The sequence below is a fragment of the Capra hircus genome, chromosome 14 (genome assembly GCF_001704415.2).
Source record: "Capra hircus breed San Clemente chromosome 14, ASM170441v1, whole genome shotgun sequence".
NCBI classification, from domain to species: domain Eukaryota; kingdom Metazoa; phylum Chordata; class Mammalia; order Artiodactyla; family Bovidae; genus Capra; species Capra hircus.
In genome coordinates this window covers 51,817,398-51,837,699 of record NC_030821.1, presented here as the reverse complement: position 1 = coordinate 51,837,699, position 20,302 = coordinate 51,817,398, and the positions used below count along the sequence as shown (strand labels likewise).

At 42.7% G+C, this 20,302-nt stretch overlaps 1 pseudogene across 1 annotated transcript; it reads right to left on the bottom strand.

The window, feature by feature from the left end:
* Window positions 12,040–13,201, bottom strand: LOC102169888 (annotated as a pseudogene). Its single transcript, XR_001919148.1, has one exon. The product of XR_001919148.1 is annotated as a farnesyl pyrophosphate synthase pseudogene (transcript).

Sequence of the window (20,302 nt, the reverse complement as noted above, 5' to 3'; positions counted from 1 at the left end):
CAAAACTGAAAATTTGAACCAATTAAACAATAATGCCTCCTCTACCTCTCTAGCCCCTGGCAACAACCATTCTACTTCTTGTCAAAAGAGCTTTGACAAGTCTAAGTACCGCATACAAGTGGAACCACATAGTCCTTTTGTGACTGGCTTATTTCACTTAGCAGACTGTCTTCAGGGTTTATCTATGTTGTAGCATATGTCAGAATTTTCTTCCTTTTTAACAGCTGAATAATATTCCACAGCATATAGGTACCACATTTTGTTTGTCTATTCATCCATCAATGCACACTTGGGTGCTTCCACTTTTTAACTATTATGAATACTCTCCAATGAATGTGGATATATGTATGTGTGTCCATGCACAAGTGTGCACATGCAGGCATGTGTGTGTTTAAATTATTATGTACCAGAAATTCTAGATAACATCAGGGATAAAATATTCCTTCCTGAAAAAATCTTTTGTTGGTCACATCTTAAGCAACTGTTGTAGGTACTACTGAATTTGAATAATATAGTATATGCCTCAAAACTAGCATAGTTCTTTTTTTTAACTGACACATTTAAGAAATTACTTTTCCTTTACAAAAGAAAAAGAAAAGCAACACTGGATTCTACACAGATGTGAATTCTGAGAACAAATCAGAGTCTTCCTCTATTTATTTAGAGAATAAGTGTGTGTTGAGTTGAAATTGAGCTTGGTTTGTGAAAGTGTTAGCTTCTTGGTTGTGTCTGACTCTTTGCAACCCCATGGACTGTCACCTGCCAGGCTCCTCTCTCCATGGCATTTTCCAGGCTCCTCTCTCCATGGCATCTTCCAGGCAAGAGTACTGGAGTGGGTTGCCATTTCCTTTCTCCGGAAGGGAGACTGAACCCACATCTCCTGCATTAGAAGCAGATTCTTTACCATCTGAGCCACCAGGGATCCCAAGCTTACTCTGAGTGCAATCTGTGTCTTGAACCCCTGTGTTACTACCCATTCCTATGTTTACATGCTAAATTTAAAATAAGCAATGATAGAACATGATTGTAAAGACAAAGAACAAAACTTGAGTCACTTTAATGCTGTCATCCTATGTGAACAGTTTGGAGTTTTCATTTTTCTTTAAAATCTAAAGAAATAAAACAACTGCCAATGAAAGGTATAATGTTTAGTAAGTATAAATAGTTCACTCATTAAATATTTGGATGACTTTGGGTATCTTTAGCTTCAAAATGTACTTTTTAAAGCCTGCTGTTTTGAAACTAAAGAATTAATCAAGGAAATAATGACCATTTACTGATTATCACATGAGTATTACTGAAAAAGTTCTGTTATATAGAGGTATTATTAGTATTAGTCCCTCAGTCGTGTCCGACTTTTTGCAACCCCATGGACTGTAGGCCCCCAGGCTCCTCTGTCCATGGGATTCTCTAGGCAAAAATACTGGAGTGGGTTGCCATTTCCTCCTCCAGGGGACCTTCCCAACTCTACATAAAGGAGACTTCATTAATGTACATTAGAGGATACCCCAGGTTAACCTGTTATAGAAAACTGTCTCTTGAGTCTTTAAATTCTATACCAATGCTATACCTCTGGTTGGCTGTTTGTTTGTTTATTTATTTAGGTTTTAAGGTGAATGACCTGGGACTATTTGTTTCCATCAACCTGATTGCGAATCTAAAGGTGCAGTTGAAATGTCTATTTTTCTTGCCATTCTCAGAAGAGATTGCTGCAAATCTACTCGATGATTCTCATTCTTTTCAGCTTACAATACAAATAGCTTATTATTTTTTTGCAAGCTATGTCTTATAATAAAGCAGTGCTGAAAAATTAAATAGAAGAATGTTCAGTTGCCATATAGGCTACGAAAATGATTTGCTGGTGGTGATTTTTAAGCTTGATTCTAAATAGATTTATGAAGAATGGCACTTGGAAGACGTGGTTCAAATGTTGCTATTTAAGGTATCTTGAAATTATAGGCTCACTCTCCCTAAAATTTCAAAAAGCGTAAAGCTTAGGCTCTTAAGGGTATAGCAGTGATAAAAGCTTTCATAGTCATTTCTAAAAAGCAACACTTCATAGTTTTCTCTCTCCAATGGTTCTCTAATATACCTGTAGAAGGAAGGCAACAGAAAACCAAGAATAAAAATAGCTGCGCTCTCCAAAATTGGGCTTCCTGATTACTTTCCCTGTTCAAAGAAAAGAGGAGACACCATCTTGCAATAGAGGCTTCATAGACAACTGGGTTTCTCCAGTGACAGTCAGCATTTGATTCCCCATATCTCTTGGTTCTTCTTGTTGTCAATGGTTGGAAAGGACATTAAAAATAATGGTCTATTTGGACGTCAAATATTCTAGGTATCAAGTCACAAGCTTATAAAGGGCATGTGTTCAAATCCAGATTTGTCGAATTCTAAGCTTTTTACTCCTATTCCAGGCTACTTAGGGCTTCCCTGGTGGCTCAGTTGGTAAAGAGTCTGCCTGTAATGTGCGAGACCCAGGTTCAATATCTGGGTTGGGAAGATCCACTGGAGAAGGGAACGGCAACCCACTCCAGTATTCTTGCCTGGAAAATTCTGTGGATGGAGGAGCCTGGTGGGCTACATTCCATGGAGTCACAAAGAGTTGGACACAACTGAGCAACTAACACACTGGGCTACTGAATTATTAACAAGCATGCCCATTTTCTAAAGCTAGTTTCCTGTCTAGCAGTATAGGGTAATGGTTCAAACACTTACTCCACAGCAAGTACAATGTCATGGTGAATCCATGCATTCTCCCTCTTCTTCCAGTAGGGAGGAAAAACCGTGTAATAGGTGGAGGGTTTTTTTAAAAAATTAACTGGGATTTTGGCTTTTATATTGCTTTTGTTTTGCTGCCAGGGGAGTGTGGAGCAATGCACATCCAGATTTTTTCTGTTTCTAGCTAGATGCAGAGGCCTGCATGGTGCTCATGAAACCCAGTTACCTTTTACCCATCCTATCCCACATGGGTGTAAGGCTGGCTCCTGAGTTTGACAGTATACATGGGTATGGGAGACAGAGAGGTGGAAGTTTCCTTAAGCTCTAAGTGTTAGTCGCTCAGTCATGGTCCAACTCTTTGCGACCCTATGGACTGTAGCCCACCAGGCTCCTGTGTCCATGGGATTTCCCAGGCAAGAATACTAGAGTGGGTTGTCATGACCTCCTGCAGGGGATCTTCTCAACCCAGGGATTGAACCTGGGTCTTCTGCATTGCAGGCAGATTCTTTACCATCTGAGATTTTCCTAGATATAAATAAAAGGAGTTTGAGGGGTTCCTGGTTATGGTGGGCTGTATAAGGGGAGGTGAACTTGGCCTTACCAGGGAATCAAGCTGGAGTGGCCACTGCATGCTGAGGCTTTGAGCAGCTGTGAGGGCTCTGTGTTTTCCTGCCATTGGTGAAGAGGAGTGCTGGGGTGAGGGGTGGTCCCTGAGTTAATCAGACAACCAGCACCCAACTATCAACTGCAGCCTCTTGCGACTGGAGAACTAGTTTTCTGGTGTTGCATGAATTCAGAAATCTTGGGAATGTGGGGCAGGGAGAAAGCACAGAGATTGAATTCTTATGATTCAAGAGGATGAGAAGGAGAAGCACATTTAGTTTTGATTTAGTAAAAATGCAATGTGACATTTCTTGTACCTGAGTAGTGAAGAGTAAAATTTCTTGCTACCTAAATAAACAAACAAGTGCAACCCAGGGAGGAGCAATGTTGGGTGAAGCATGGAGCACACAGGGAGCACTTGGGAGGGGCAGGGAAGGCTTCTTAGGGGGAGAGGTCCACGCTGAGAATGAGGAGCATCAGCAGGGAGAAGGGGTATTAGGATGCACCAAGGGAAGGGAGGAGGAAGCATGTTCCAGGCAGAGAGAACAGAGGCACAAAGGCCAGATGGCAAAAGAGCAGGAGTCCCTGGAAATGCAGGGTGGCTGGAGAAGACACAACAGGGAGGAGGGTTGGCACCAGGTGAGCTAAGCTGGGGTCAGGTCAGGAAAACTCCACTCTGGGAAACTGGGGCTTTATTCTGGGGACCATGGAGAAAATCATTACTGTGTTTTATGCAGAGGCAATGAAGCTTCAATACTTTGACCACCTGATGTGAAGAACTGACTCATTGGAAAAGACCCTGATGCTGGGAAAGATTGAAGGCAGGAAGAGGAGGAGACGACAGAGGATGAGATGGTTGGATGGCATCACCAACTCAATGGACATGGGTTTGAGCAAACTCTGGGAGATAGGGAAGGACAGAGAAGCCTGGCATGCTGCAGTCCATGGGATTGCAAAGGATCAGACACGACTGAGTGACTGGACAACAATGAAAGGATGAGATGCAGGCTTTGGAAGATCACCCTGGTGGCCATAGGGAAAACAGACACAGTGCAGCAAGACCAGTCAAAGGCAGGCAAGTCAAGAGGCCCTATCTGGTGTTCTGTGAAGCCTCATCGGAATGCATGAAGACTTCCCTGGTGGTCTAATGGTTAAGAACTCTCCTTCTAATGCAGGGGACATAGGTTTGATCTCTGGTCCAGGAAGATCCCACATGCTTCAGGGCAACTAAGCCTGTGCACAACTACTGAAGCCTGTACTCTGCGACAAGAAAAACCACCACGATGAGAAGCCCACACACTGCAACGAAGAGTAACCCTCACTCACAGCAACTAGAGAAAGCCTGTGCGTAGCAGTGGAGATCCAGCACAGCCAAAAAGAAAAGGAAAAGACTATGAAACACCTGTGCTGCGTGCTCAGATGCTCAGTTGTATCTGACTCTCGGTGACCCCATGGATTGGAGCTCTCCAGGCTCCTCTGTCCATGGGATTCTCCAGGGAAGAACACTGGAGTGGGCTGCCATTTCCTTCTGCAGGGGATCTTCCCGACCTAGGGATCGAACCCGGGTCTCTTATGTCTCCTGCATTGGCAAGCATGTGCTTAGTGCCACCTGTGAAGCCTGTGGAAGGAACACATCTCTAATACATGGTAAGATGAGCACTTTAACATTTCCCTTGCTTTTGGTGAGGAGTAAAGTACTTAAGCCTAGTGTCTTCTCTGTAACTTCAGACCATGCTGTCTACAGTCATCAAAACTACTTTAAAGACTACACACAGAGGCAAAAAAAAAAAAGAAATTCAAGGAGCCTCGGCCTGTTTTTCTGGTCTGTGAAGACAACTCCTTTTGGGTCTTGAATCCTTCATGAAGTATTATGTGCTTATCTCTTCTAATGAGAAGTTACAGTTTATGAGACTGCCATTAAAGCTCTTGTCTAATTTGTTCATAAAAGTTCACAGACTAATGGCCTCATACACTTCCCTTTAGGTTTACATCACCTTTGGTAAGCACCGTCAGCCGCATGCAAACCCACTTTGCTGACCCATGCCCAGGCCTACCCTAGTTTTCCCAAATGCCTACTGGCGTGTTTGGGAGACTACGCTGGGGGCCTGGGTAGACCCGCTAGTGTTATGTTTACCTTGTTAGTAACTAAGTGTGGGGGCCATGCCAAAAAAGGAGAGGTTAATTATAATGGATTTGTTAGTGAATATGTTATACAGCTCCTCGTGGCCACATCTTTCCTTTTTAGGCAAAACATTATTTGACAGTTTTTGAATCTTGGATTAACAGTACCTATACACAATTTCTAGATATAATACTAACCCCAATCATTGCCATTTTATTGAGTGCCTACTCTGTGCCTGGCATTGTATTAAGGGCTGTATTTACGTTATTTCATTCAATTTCTACTACAAGCCTAGGAGGTAGACTTTACTCCCAGATGGAGAGTGAGGACCAGTTGTTCAATTGCTTTTCCAGATCCACACGGCTTGTATGAGACAGCTGGTATCAACTGCACATCTAGTTTGTAAGCTCATACTCATCACCACAGCTCTGATCGCCTGATGACATCCTGTGCAGATCAATAGTGCACTTTCCAAATGTTTACTGTGTCATCTGTCACATGCCTCCCTTCCCCAGGAACCACATCTTACTTCTCTTTTTACCTCCAGTGTACTTGTTACTCAAGAAGGTTCTCAATAAGGTTTTGTTGAGTAAATACATTAAAAATGTCTTTCTGTAACCCACAGTGTTACTATGTCTGAAAATTAGAAGGACTTTTGCCTTATCTAACATTCTTTTCTTGCCCACAGGGATTATAGACAGTGGCACAATTATCTCTGTGTTTCTGGCAATCAGGGCTTCTCATAATATCCTGTCTATCCAAGGCTTAAAGAGAGGAGTTGTCTTAACTTTTTTCAATCTGATGATCGTTACCTGTGCAGAGAACACAAGGCAGAAGGCAAGATGGGTAGTTTCCTTTTCTTTCAGGGCCATTAACTTTTCACCAATTACCAGATATGAACTGATGTTTACTATATTCTTTGTCTCTAAACACAAATTACTTCTATTTCCTTTAACTGTATTCTTTATGAAATGGGCAGGTATCTTTTTAAAAATTTATTTGTTTACCTTTGGCTGTGCTGGGTCTTCATTGCTGCTCAGGCTTTTTTCTGGTTGCGGAGAGTGGAGGCTGCTCTTCATTGCGTTTCATGGGCTTCACTTTGCCGTGGCTTCTCCTGTTGAGGGGCGCAGGCTCTAGACGTATGGGCTCAGTAGTTGTGGTGCATGGGCTTTAGCTGATTCATAGCATCAGGGATCGTCCCAGACCAGGGATCAAACCTGTGTCTCCTGCGCTGGCAGGCAGATTTCTAACCACTGGCCCACCAGGGAAGTCCTGAATGGCCATGTTTAAATCCATAATACGTTGCGGTGATGCATTTAAAACTTTGAACACTGAATACTTCGAGGCCTAAAGTCTCATTCTTTTACTTATTCATGAAATAGCCTTTTTAAAATACAATTTTAATGATATTCAGAATAGTGGGAGAATAATTTGATAAATGCTACCTAATACTTTAAGAATTTTTGAATTATGTATATATACCATCTTAAAAATGGAGGAAAAAAGAAAAAATGATGGTGTTAATCTTTAAAATAGAAATATATTCTATTTTGGCTTTGACAGACATCTACAAATTTTTTGCCTCCTTGCCTTTTATGAATAACACACACACACACACACACACACAAGAATACATGCTCAGCCAGTATGCTTTTCCAGGAGATAGTGGAGGACAGAGGAGTCTCACATGCTGTAATCCAGGGGGTTGTAAAGAGGTGGATACGACTTACTGACTGAACAACAGTAGGCTTTGATAACTATCTCTTCCCAGATAAGAATTCTATGTTTTGGTCAGTAATTTGGAATATGTTGACATTCAACGCATGTGGTCCCTCCCTTATTGGTCCCCAGGGAGGAAACAAGCTGGCAGAAGTCAAAATCTTCATCTACTCAAGAGTTGCACACATCGAAGAGTAAATAGATGAATTTAGCAAATGCCAGAAACAACACTGAACTTGGGAGAGCCAACTAGGAAGAAATAAGGGTGGAATATCTCCAAATCATAGAGGAGCCAGAAGAAAGTCAGACATGAGGTGGGAGTGGATGCGATACTTGGATAAAGGAGATCAACTGGATGGTGATGAATGGAAACAAATGTTTGATGGTGAGCACACTGCAGTGTAGACAGAAGTAGAAATACAATGTTGTACACATTAAACTTAAAAAAAAGTCAGATGTGAATCTGGGCTAAAGAGAATACCACGGCAGACAAATGGAAAGAGATGCTTCTAGACAAGGTCTGTCCACGGATCTCATCAAGAAGATTTGTCCATATTTTTTATCTCCCTTTTTGTCCATGTTGTTTCTCTCATAAAGTGGTAGAAGTTCATTGCTCCTTTAAGTGCTATTTATACACCTACTCAATTCATTTCGTTAATTCACTCATTAACCACCATTATTAGGAACATTATTAGGAACACAGTAGATGTTAAGGATGCAAAAATGAGTTAAGTCAATATTGTCAGAGTAGCAAGTGAACCAACCATGCCCATCAGTACTCCTGTTCTCCATCATAACATAAAACTAAGCAATTAGAAAGCTCTAGCTCTGAATCAATGTTACGTGCTATAAGAAAGGGGATGCATTATTATATGGTGTGCATGCTTATCAAAGTGCATTATAAACATAGCATTAAGTATTTAAAATATACAATGTGTATATCTCAAGCTTTACCAAGATATGATTACAAAATAAAGTCACCTGAATGTCCCAGACCTTACCAAGATGTACTATTTGATACACCTAAATAAAGTCACTGGTGGCTCGGACAGTAAATAATCTGCCAGGGTTTGATCCCTGGGTCAGGAAGATCACCTAGAGAAGGGAATGGCTACCCACTCCAGTATTCCTGCCTGGAGAATTCCATGGACAGAATTCCATGACGGGCTATAGTCCACGGGGCTGCAAAGAGTCGGACAGGACTGAGCAATGGAAGGGGGAAACAGAGTCATGCTTCTGATAATAAATTATTACATACTGAGTGCTCACTCATGAAATAAATTCTCTTCAGTGTCTCTTTTCCACCCCCTTTCTATACACACACACATATGCACATATATGCATTGTTAGTACTATTATCTTTTGATTAAACCATTTGAGATAAGTTGCAGACACCATGACCTTTCACTTCTAAATACCTGGTCATTTACTTAGACAACTAAATACTGAAATACCTCCCAAGGACAAGAACATTCTCTTACATAACCACAGCTCAGCAACCAAACTCAGGAAATTGGCAACAGAGACATACTACTGTTATCCAAAACACATCCCATATTCAAATTTTACCAAATATACCAATAATTAAATGTCCTCAATGGCATTCATTCCTTGCATCCAGGGGTCAACCCCGGATCACTCATTTTATTTGTTTGTCAAGTCTCCTGTCTTCTTTACTCCAGAATGACTTCTCAGTCTCTCCGTGTCTTTTATGAACTTCACATTCTTGAGCACAGGCTCATAGTCTGTGGAATGTCCTTCGGTTGGGTTCTCTCATTATCTTCCCAGGGTATTTTTCAGAGTTTCCCAGGGCGCTGCCTCATGTGTGATGTGGAGCCGGTCCTTCTGGTTCTTCCGTCTGGCTGGCTGACTTCACTGCCCTCCACATGGCTGCTGCCACTGCTACCCTTGAACTTTAAGAGGAGGCTGGGCTGTCTCCTGCTGATGCCACCACTCAGATCCTTGCAGACCTCCAAGAAAGAATGCTGCAGGTCCTAGCCTCCCACTCTAAACCCTGGGTAGTGCGTAAGCCGTGCATAGTCATGTCAGACTCTTTTGCGAGGCCCCCACAGACTGTAGCTCACCAAACTCCTCTGTCCATGGAATTTTCCAGGCAAGAATACTGGAATGGGTTACCATTTCTTACTCCAGGGGAATCTTCCTGATCCAGGGATCAAACCTGTGTCTTCTGCATCTCCTGCATTGGCAGGCGGATTCTTTACTACTGCACCACCCGGGAAACTGAGGGAAACCCTTGAAGATGCTCCTTAACTCTTCACAGCACACCTAAGGCCAGGCTATAACTTTTTAACAGAATTGCTTTCAATGCTTGAGGGTATCACAAGCATGTATGTTAGTCATTCATTTGTGTCTGGCTCTTTTATGACCCCATGGACTATAGCCCAACAGGATCCTCTGTCCATGAGATTGCTCAGGCAAGAACACTGGAGTGGGTTGCCATGCCCTTCTCCAGGGGATCTTCCCAACCCAGGGATCAAAGCCAGGTCTTTTGCATTACAGGCAGATTCTTTACCATCTGAGCCACCAGGGAATCTTGTATCACAAGCATAACACAGAAAATAATGTCAAACCGCTACTGAGAAGTTAACTACTCTTGGGACTTTCCTGGTGGTCCTGTGACTAAGGCTCCAAGCTCCCAATGCAGGGGGCCTGGGTTCCATTACTGGTCAGGGAACTAGATCCTACATGCCTCAACTGAGAGTTTGCATATCGAAACTAAAGATCTCTCATGACACAACTAAGACCTGGTGCAGCCAAATAAATAAATAAATGAATTTTTTTTAAAAATGAAAGAAAAGTTACTGTTCTTAGAGCTCACAGACTAATACATGACCCCAGAGTCATTAAATGAAGTAGTTCCCACCTCCATACGGAAGGCTCAACTCATTCCACCACAAACGCCCCTATAATGTCCCTGCTAGGAAGTCCAGACTCAGCAATGTGCCAGGCCTAGAGGGAAAAACACTGTCCTCAGTGCCCTCGCTTCCTGATTTAGGTGGACTGTCTTCCCAGGATGAGCAATGCTAAGGAGATCCCCCCTTACCTGGGAACCTCACTTTTAAGCATTAGTTAGGCTCACCTAGCTTGGCAGGCCCCACCCTCCCACACCATGTTTACTAAAATTAGGCTGTCCAGTTTTATGCAACACTATGTGTGGCCACCAAGAATCCAGCCTGGAAGCACTACCACAAGGCAAATACAATTCCTTCATAGCCTTTTTTTCTCCATCATGTGGTGCAGAGTAGTATGGTCCTTGAGAAAACCCTACTGCAGCCGGGTTTTCATTCCTGATCTCCCGTAAATAAATGCTTGGGTGAGAATCCATTGACGCATCTCCCATGAACAACCAGCAATTTTCAGACACAAGAAATTCTAAATCTAGATTGAGAAAAAAAAAATTATAACCCTGTAGGAGCATAATTGAGCTTAAGATACACCCAATTTACATGACTAAATAGACTGTTCAAAGCATTTGCATTTGGGTTACTTCATCCCATTTTGGCCTTCTTTAAGAAAAACAGTGAGTACTTACTTGCCTTCATATCTACAGGATTAAAAGGCCCATTTAAGTTATGTTTACAAAAACTGAATTAGTAGTTTGGCCCCAAAGGTAAATTCCAGTCTCTACCCAAGAGGTTGAAATGGCTTATAATTTCAAGACTGAAAGGTTTTCTAGCCTCAACTATTTTTACTATTTTAAGGCAGATTTGCAGCTTCTTCAAATATGCCCTACCTTTCCAGCTTTGTCACCCCAAATCCTCTCCCATCTTGTACTTCTGCCAAAAAAGAATACTTTGCTGATTTGTGATTCCATCCCTCACCTTTTTACTTCCAAAGTCTTGCTTCTGTGGGCCTTGTGTCTTTAATACTCTCGCCACAGTGCTTCCGTGGTGACTCGGAAGGTAAAGAATCTGCCTGCAATGCAGGAGACCCCGGTTTCATCCCTGAGTGAAGAAGATCCCCCGGAGAAGGGAATGGCTGTGCTAAGTCGCTTCAGTCATGTCTGACTCTTCGTGATCCCATGGACTGTAGCCCACCAAGCTCCTCTGTTCATGGGGAGTACTCTTGCCTGGAAAATCCCATGGACAGAGGAGCCTGGCAAGCTACAGTTCATGAGGTTGCAAAGAGTCAGACATGACTGAGTGACTAACATTTTCATGACCCCAATCTCTCAAAATTTTACTCAGCCTTCAAAAACTTACTCAAATGTCATCTCTCAGTCTTCCCAACTGGATATGATATATCTTTTCTCTTAAAATCCCACAGCAGGGACTTCCCTGGTATTCCAGCGGTTAAGACTTCAAGTTTCCACTGCAGGGGGCAAGTGTTTGATCCCTGGTCAGGGAACTAAGATCCTGCATGCCACGCAGTGCAACCAAAATAAAATAAATTAGATTGTGGTGATGGTTGCACAACATTATAAAAAAATAAAAGAATTAATGTTTAATACTTAAAAAAAAATCCCACAGCACAATATTTGCATCTTCTTCTTTCTTACAGCAGTTACGTTCTACCTTATGCTATAGTTACTAGGTTCATGTCTTATCTGTCCCATTTGATTTTTTTTGAAAGTGAAGTAGCTCAGTCGTGTCTGACTCTTTGCGACCCCATGGACTGTAGCCCACCAGGCTGCTCTGTCCATGGGATTCTCCAGGCAAGAATACTGGAATGGGTTGCCATTTCCTTCCCCAGGGGATCTTCCCAACCCAGGGATTGAACCCAGGTCTCCCACACTGCAGGCAGATGCTTTAACCTCTGACCCACTAGGGAATCCCTGCTCACGTCTGTATATCCCCTGTTATCTTTCATGGTACCTCGTAAACAGTAGGCACTCAATATATATATTTTTTTCCACAGGTTAGACAATAATTTATTGAGAAGCCTCCCTTCCCCACCTTCACAGACTCTAGGTCACTTTTTCCGCTCGTAGATCTTTTGCGCTAACCCCAGGAAGATGGCTGGGGGCAGGGGTGCAGCATACTGCTCGATGAGACCCATAATGTGGCTGTAATTGTCTTCCTCGTATTGCATGTACACAGCCGACAGATTCATCTCCTCGTAGAGCGCCTTCACTCGGGCCACCTTCTCAGCCTCCTTCTGCCCATAGTTCTCCTGCAGGATTTGGCGCTGTTCTGGAGAGGCCCGCTGCAGACACTGAACCACCAGTCAGCTGCACTTGTTGTCCTGGATGTCTGCGCCGACCTTACCCATCACGCTGGGGTCCCCAAAGAGATCAAGGTAATCATCCTGAATCTGAAAGAACCCTCCCATCCCCAGCAGGATCTTCTTGGCATTGGCATTCTCCTCCCCATCAATGCCCGCCATACACATGGCAGCAGCTACAGGAAGGTAAAAGGAGTAGTAAGCTGTCTTGTACTTGACAATAGACTTATACCTTTTTTCTGTGAATCTGCCAAGATCCACATTGCCCTGGGGGGCTGTGATGAGGTCCAAGGTCTGTCCGATCTCAGTTTGATAAGAACTCTGCAGGAAGAGCTCAATCAGGTCCAGGTAATAGGGCTGCTCCTGACAGTACAGCTTCAACAGGCGCTAGATGGATGATTCCAGAAGGAAAGCATCATTGATGGCATCCAGACCTATGCCTGGCTTCAGATACCAGCAGGTCTGCCCCCGGCGGGTGAGGGATGAGTCCATAATGTCATCTGACACCAGGAAGAAGGCTTGGAGCAGTTCCACACACCAGCCCACAGTCAGGGCCCACTGGAGACTGTCAGGATCTTGTTTCCCGGGCTCCACAAGCTCCTGGAACGTTACCACCACCATCAAACCCCGACTGTACTTGCCTCCGATGGCACTGTACTCCAGGACCTCCTTGAGTCGGGTAATGGCATCTCCTGTCTCTGGGTGCCCAGTGTCCTCCTCAGTCAGCACCGAGAAGTGCTGGATGAAATCCTGCCTTTCTTGGGTGTAAGCGTCCAATTTCTGGTCTCCATTCATTCTGAGGGAGGAGTAAAATGCTCTGTTCCTGGATGCAGGTTTGCACTCAATATATTTTAGAGTTGAATTGAACTAAAACCCAGTGAATACAATATCTCATAGAAAACTGATAGCTCTGACCTAAATTACATCACATGGCAAATCTGAAAATATTAGTTTAAGAATGAAAGATGAAGTCTGTTGTCAATTTGCCAACCACAACTTTGGCTAAACACTAACAAAGACAGGCATTGTACATAAAGCCCCCTTCTAGTCAAAACTAATGGACATTTGATGACAGAGTAGAGCAACTGGATAGTAATGACTCCTGGGTTGGCAAGCTTGAGATTTATAAGAAAAGTATAATTCCCGCTAAATGACCAATAAATTGCTTCTGCTCTCTCTGCTACTTTGTTGGCTATACTGAAAGGAAAATAAAGTAGAAACAAGAACATAACAGACTAAACAAAGATCTTTAGAGACACATGTCTGGTGATGTTTTGGTCATTCAGTTCAATTCTTTCACTCAGTTGTGTCCAGTTCTTTGCAACGCCATGGACTGCAGCACACCAGGCTTCTGTGTCCATCACCAACTCCCGGAGCTTATTTAAACTCATGTCCAATGAGTCAGTGATGTCATCCAACCATCTCATCCTCTCTCGTCCCCTTCTCCTCCCACCTTCAATCTTTCCTAGTATCAGGGTCTTTTCCAATGAGTCAGTTCTTCACATCAGGTGGCCAAAGTAAGGGAGTTTCAGCTTCGGCATCAGTCCTTCTAATGAATATTCAGGACTGATTTCCTTTAGGATGAACTAGTTGGATCTGCTTGCAGTCCAAGGGACTCTCAAGAGTCTTCTCCAACACCACAGTTCAAAAGCATCAATTCTTCAGTGCTCAGTTTTCTTTATAGTCCAACTCTCACATCTATATGTGACTACTGGAAAAATCATAGCTTTGACTAGATGGACCTTTGTTGGCAAAGTAAAATCTCTGCTTTTTAATATGCTGTCTAGGTTGGTCATAGCCTTTCTTCCAAGGAGCAAATGTCTTTTAATTTCATGGCTGCAGTCACCATCTGCAGTGATTTTGGAACCCAAAAAATAAAGTCTCCCACTGTTTCCATTGTTTCCCTATCTATTTGCCATGAAGTGATTGGACCAGATGCCATGATCTGAGTTTTCTGAATATTAAGTTTTAAGCCAACTTTTTCACTTTCCTCTTTCATTTTCATCAAGAGGCTTTTTAGTTCCTCTTCACTTTCTGCCCTAAGGGTGGTATCATCTGCATATATGAGATTACTGATATTTCTCCAGCAATCTTGATTCCAGCTTGTGTTTCGTCCAACCCAGCATTTCGCATGATGTACTCTGCATAGAAGTTAAATAAACAGGGTGACAATATACAGCCTTGATGTACTCTTTCCCAATTTGGAACCAGTCTGTTGTTCCATGTCCAGTTCTAACTGTTGCTTCATGACCTGCATGCAGATTTCTCAGGAGGCACGTCAGGTGGTCTGGTATTCCTATCTCTTTAAGAATTTTCCACAGTTTATTGTGATCCACACAGTCAAAGGTTTTGGTGTAGTCAATAAAGCAGAAGTAGATGTTTTTCTGGAACTCTCTTGCTTTTTCCATGATCCAGCAGATGTTGGCAATTTGATCTCTGATTCCTCTGCCTTTTCGAAAACCAGCTTGAACATCTGGAACTTCACAGTTCATGTACTGTTGAAGCCTGGCTTGGAGAATTTTGAGCATTACTTTGCTAGCATGTGAGATGAATGAAAATGTGCAGTAGTTTGAACATTCTTTGGCATTGCCTTTCTTTGGGATTGGAATGAAAACTGACCTTTTCTGGTCCTGTGGCCACTGCTCAGTTTTCCAAATTTGCTGACATATGAGTGTAGCACTTTCACAGCACCATCTTTTAGGATTTGAAATAGCTCAACTGGAATTCCATCACCTCCACTAGCTTTGTTCGTAGTGATGCTTCCTAAGGCCCACTTGACTTCGCATTCCAGGATGTCTGGCTCTAGATGAGTGATCACACCATCGTGGTTATCTGGGTCATGAAGGTCTTTTTTGTAAAGTTCTCCTCTCTTGCCATCTCTTCTTATCTTCTGCTTCTTTAAGGTCCATCCCATTTCTGTCCTTTACTGAGCCCATCTTTGCATGAAATGTTCCCTTGGTATCTTTAATTTTCTTGAAGAGATCTCTAGTCTTTCCCATTCTATTGTTTTCCTCTATTTCTTTGCATTGATCACTGAGGAAGGCTTTCTTATCTCTCCTGCTGTTCTTTGGAACTCTGTATTCAAATGGGTTATCTTTCCTTTTCTCCTTTGCCTTTAGCTTCTCTTCTTTTCTCAGCTATCTGTAAGGCCTCCTCAGACAATCATTTTGCCTTTTCACATTTCTTTTTCTTGGGGATGGGCTTGATCACTGCCTCATATATAATTTCTGGACCCTACCAGACTTATTTTGAACTACCAGACTGGTTCGAAACTGGGAAAGGAGTACGTCAAGGCTGTATATTGTCACCCTGCTTATTTTACTTATACGCAGAGCACATCACGAGAAATGCCAGGCTGGATGAAGCACAAGTGGCATTCAAGTCTAGGTTTGTCATAGCTTTTCTTCCAAGGGGCAAGCATCTTTTAATTTCATGGCTACAGTCACTATCTTCAGAGATTTTGGAGCCCCCCAAAATAAAGTCTCCAACTGTTTCCATTGTTTCCCCACCTGTTTGCCATGAAGTGATGGATGCCATCATCTTTGTTTTTTGAATGTTGAGTTTCAAGCCAGTTTTTTCACTATCTTCTTTCACTTTCATCAAGAGGCTCTTTAGTTCCTCTTTGCTTTCTGTCATTAGGGTGGTATCATCTGCATATCTGAGGTTGTTAATAATTCTCCTGGCGATCTTGATTCCAGCCTGTGCTTCATCCAGCCCGGCATTTTGCATGATGTGTTCTGCATATAAGTTAAATAAGTAGAGTGACAATACAGAGCCTTGACGTACTTCTTTCCCAGTTTCAAACCAGTCTGGTAGTTCAAAGTAAGTCTGGTAGGGTGCCAGAAATTCCACCTGCTCTGCTCTACTTAAGAACTGCGTGCCTGAATGGCCCTCAAATTCCTCTGCAGTTTTAAGAGTTCAAGAAGTTGCATCAGATTGCTGGCAGAGCACTCAGACAGAAACACGAGTCAGGAGGGAGAGGGAAGAGACAAGACGCGATGTGCTGTCAAATATGCTTAAGCGCCAGGTGTGGAGTTGTGGAGGGTCTGGCCCCAGGACCAGGAATTCAATCCATGCCTCTACCCTGTGACTCATCTGAACTCTTCCCGTAACACTGTAGTGGAAAGTTATAGAGATCACAAGGTTCTAGGGAGCCCTGCTAGTGCATCACTTTGGGGACTCCAGGTTTTTATATTAACGCCCAAGAGGGTGGGATTTATAGAGAAAGAAAGCACTATTCATTTGTCTGCCTTCAGCTGCAGGAACAAGAAAGCAAAAATATAAGCTCTTCACTTAGAAAACTGAATGGTTTCAGGGTAGAAAACTTCAAACATGAATGAATTCAGTAGTTTGACCTTTCCTGTCAAAAGCTGGCCTCTTTCTTTCTCCCTTGGGTCTGACTTCATTCTCAGGCTGACTCCATGCCCAGGCATACTTCCATCTCTTTTCAAGAGGAGAAAGAGTTTATCTCTCAGTAATCCCAACAAAGATCTCAGGACTGGCTCTGTTTGGACTGATTTAGTCATATGTCTTCTTGTTTTTTAGTTGTTTAGTCGCTAAGTCAGGTCTGACTCTTTTGTAACGCCATGGACCATAACCTGCCAGGCTCCCCTGTCCATGGCATTCTCCAGGCAAGAATACTGGAGTGGGTTGCCATTCCCTTCTCCATGGGATCTGCCCAACCCAGGGACTGAACCCACGTCTCATGCATGTCCTGCATTGCAGGTGGATTCTTTACCACTGAGCCACTGTGGATATAATTATATGCATATATATCTATGGATTCATCAATATACATACACTGTGTATTGATCTGACATTGCAGATGGCATATCACTCATAATTTGGGGGGTGTAATGATTACAATGTTAAACTGGAGCCACTCATTCCTTGCAACATTTATAACTGACAATCATATAGCATTTACCTGTCTCAAGCCTTGTTCTGAATGTTCTGCTGATGTTAGCTCATTTAATTCTCACAGCAATTCTATGAGATAGTGCAGAGCTCCCCAAGAGATGATCTTCTTACCTCAACCAAACTCTCCAACTCACCAAGTGACAATGGCCCACCAGTGTATACGAGAGGAACCAAAGCTCACCAGCTGGGCGCTTCAGACACTTCTCTTCCAGGGCAGTTCTTGAAATAGTCCAACAACCTGGGGGCAGGAAAGAGTCCCACGTGGGTTCAGTGCAAGATCTGCTTGTCTTGGAAGCCTCATTCTCCACCAGAGCCAATACTTCTGGCATGGCTTTCCCTCCTTTTAATTAATAGACATATTTTGGAGCAGTTTAAAGTTTCAGAAAAATTGAGAGGAAAGTACAGAGTTCCCATATATTCAGTCCTATATACACATAGGTAGGTAGGTAGGTTTAGTCCCTAAGTCGTGTGCGACTCTTGCGACCCCTTGGACTGTAGCCTGCCAGGCTCATCTGTCCATGGGATTTCCCAAGCAAGAACACTGGAGTGGGTTGCCATTTCCTCCTAAACCTGGGTCTCCTGCATTGCAGGCAGACTATACCAGCAGAACCACCAAGGAACCCCCTACGCACATAGTTTCCCTTACTGTTAACATCTTACATTCGTGTGGTCCATTCGTTACACTTGATGAATAAATGAAGACACATTGTTATTAACTAAAGTCCTAGTATATTATCAGGGTTCACTCTGGGAGCACATTCATTGGTTTTGACAAATGCACACTGTCATACATCCATCATGGTAACCTCATACGAGAGTAGTTTATCTTAAAACCCCCATGTATTCCACTTCATCGTTCCTTCTTCCACCGATGTTTTCATTCTCTCCATTTTGCCTTTTCCATAGTGTCATGTAGTTGCAATCAGATAATATGTAGCCTTTTCAGTCTTCTTTCATTTAGCAATACGCTTTGAAATCCCTCAATGTCTTTACCTGGTTTAATAGCTCTTTCTTTTTACTGCTGAGTAACATTCCACAGCATGGATGTACCACAGTGTGTTTACCCATTCACCTACTGAAGTGTTTGGTTGTTTCCAAGTTTTGGCAGTTATGAATAAGATGTATAGGTTTTGGGGTGGGCCTAAGCATTCAGCTCATTTTGGTAAATACCAAGCAGCATGATTCCTGGATCATATCTCCTATAGGATTTTTATAGACAGAACTACAAGGATCCTGAAAAGTACAAGCCTAATTTGAAGGATCACCATACTCAGGGAAGCCCAGAGTTTGGCATGCCCATAAATGCCCATCAGACATTCATAGATTTTTTTCTACTTCATCCCAGTCTGGATGCAATTTACCATTCAGTGTTCATTGTTAACATGAAGAACAATGTCTAATAACACAATTGACATTTCTACTTTCATCGGTTGGATAGTCAACTAATGTTTAAGTCTCACAGAGGGATAATAGGTTTTATTAAACCCTTTGCTCACAGCTAAGACTAAGACTATGGCTCAGACGGTAAAGCGTCTGTCTACAAGGTGGGAGACCCAGGTTCGAGCCCTGGGTTGGGAAGATCCCCTGGAGAAGGAAATGGCAATCCACTCCAGTACTATTGCCTGGAAAATCCCATGGACAGAGAAGCCTGGTAGGCTACAGTCTGTGGGGTTGAAAAGAGTCGGACATGACTGAGCTACTACACTTTTTTTCCTTGCTCACAGCTATATATTTTTATTTCCTCCACTTTTCAAATGAAGAAACCGAGGCACAGAGAGTACCCAAGATCACACAGTTGGCAAAAAGTGAAATCAAGAATTAGATGGAGGCATTTGACTCCAGAGCCTGTGCTCATAAACATTGTGTTATACTGCCTCAAGCATTACTTGTATTTCTTATAAATGGAGGTAGTATTTATGTAAATAAGTCATGGGTTAATACCCCTAGAATATTAGATTAGGAGCCTGTGACCATGAAAGTTGCCGTCATGCTGATTTTATCTAAAGGCCTCTCTATCCCTGTGCTCCGGGGGAAATTTTTTTCAAAGCCTCTCATTTTCAGAGGGTGGGGAAGTCCCCAGGGTTTCTGGGGACTCTCACCCACTTAAGGCCTCCAGATCTCCTCTGACTCAGGCCCCAGCATCAGAACCCATTATCTCAATTTTATTTCCCACAAAAACCATGATGCAGAATTTGGCTACTTCACTGGTTTTCATAAGAAATGCCATTACCTCGAGCTTTTGTGATTTTGTAAAATTTCCTGAAGGTATATGAGGTCACTGAGTCACCTTGCTTAGTTCATCGTATTCCAGAAAACATGACTTTTGCTCAAGTTCATTTCCCTTCTTATCCTTTCCTTCCCTTCTCCCTTTGCCTCACCTCAATTGCAAATAGATCTCTTTTGACTCTTCTTTCCTCAGAAGGCTTCAAAGCACCTATATCCTCCCAGGGAAGTACTGCTTTTTCTTTACAGGGTTCCCGGGACTGTATCCATAAGAAAGGGTACATTTGTTATATAATAATTTTTCCCATCTCACCATATTACAATCGAGTTAGCTGATTAGCAGTCCATTCTTATAGGGCTTCAGTGACTCTATTTGATAACAATGATACAATGACCAAAACATCTGGAACAGAAGAGAAAGCTAAAGGCAAAGAAGAAAAGGAAAGATATACCCATTTGAATACAGAGTTCCAAAGAACAGCAGGAGAGATAAGAAAGCCTTCCTCAGTGATCAATGCAAAGAAATAGAGGAAAACAATAGAATGGGAAAGACTAGAGATCTCTTCAAGAAAATTAGAGATACCAAGGGAACATTTCATGCAAAGATGGGCTCAATAAAGGACAGAAATGGGATGGACCTTACAGAAGCAGAAGATAAGAAGAGATGGCAAGAGAGAACTATACAAAAAAGATCATGACCCAGATAACCACGATGGTGTGATCACTCATCTAGAGCCAGACATCCTGGAATGCGAAGTCAAGTGGGCCTTAGGAAGCATCACTACGAACAAAGCTAGTGGAGGTGATGAA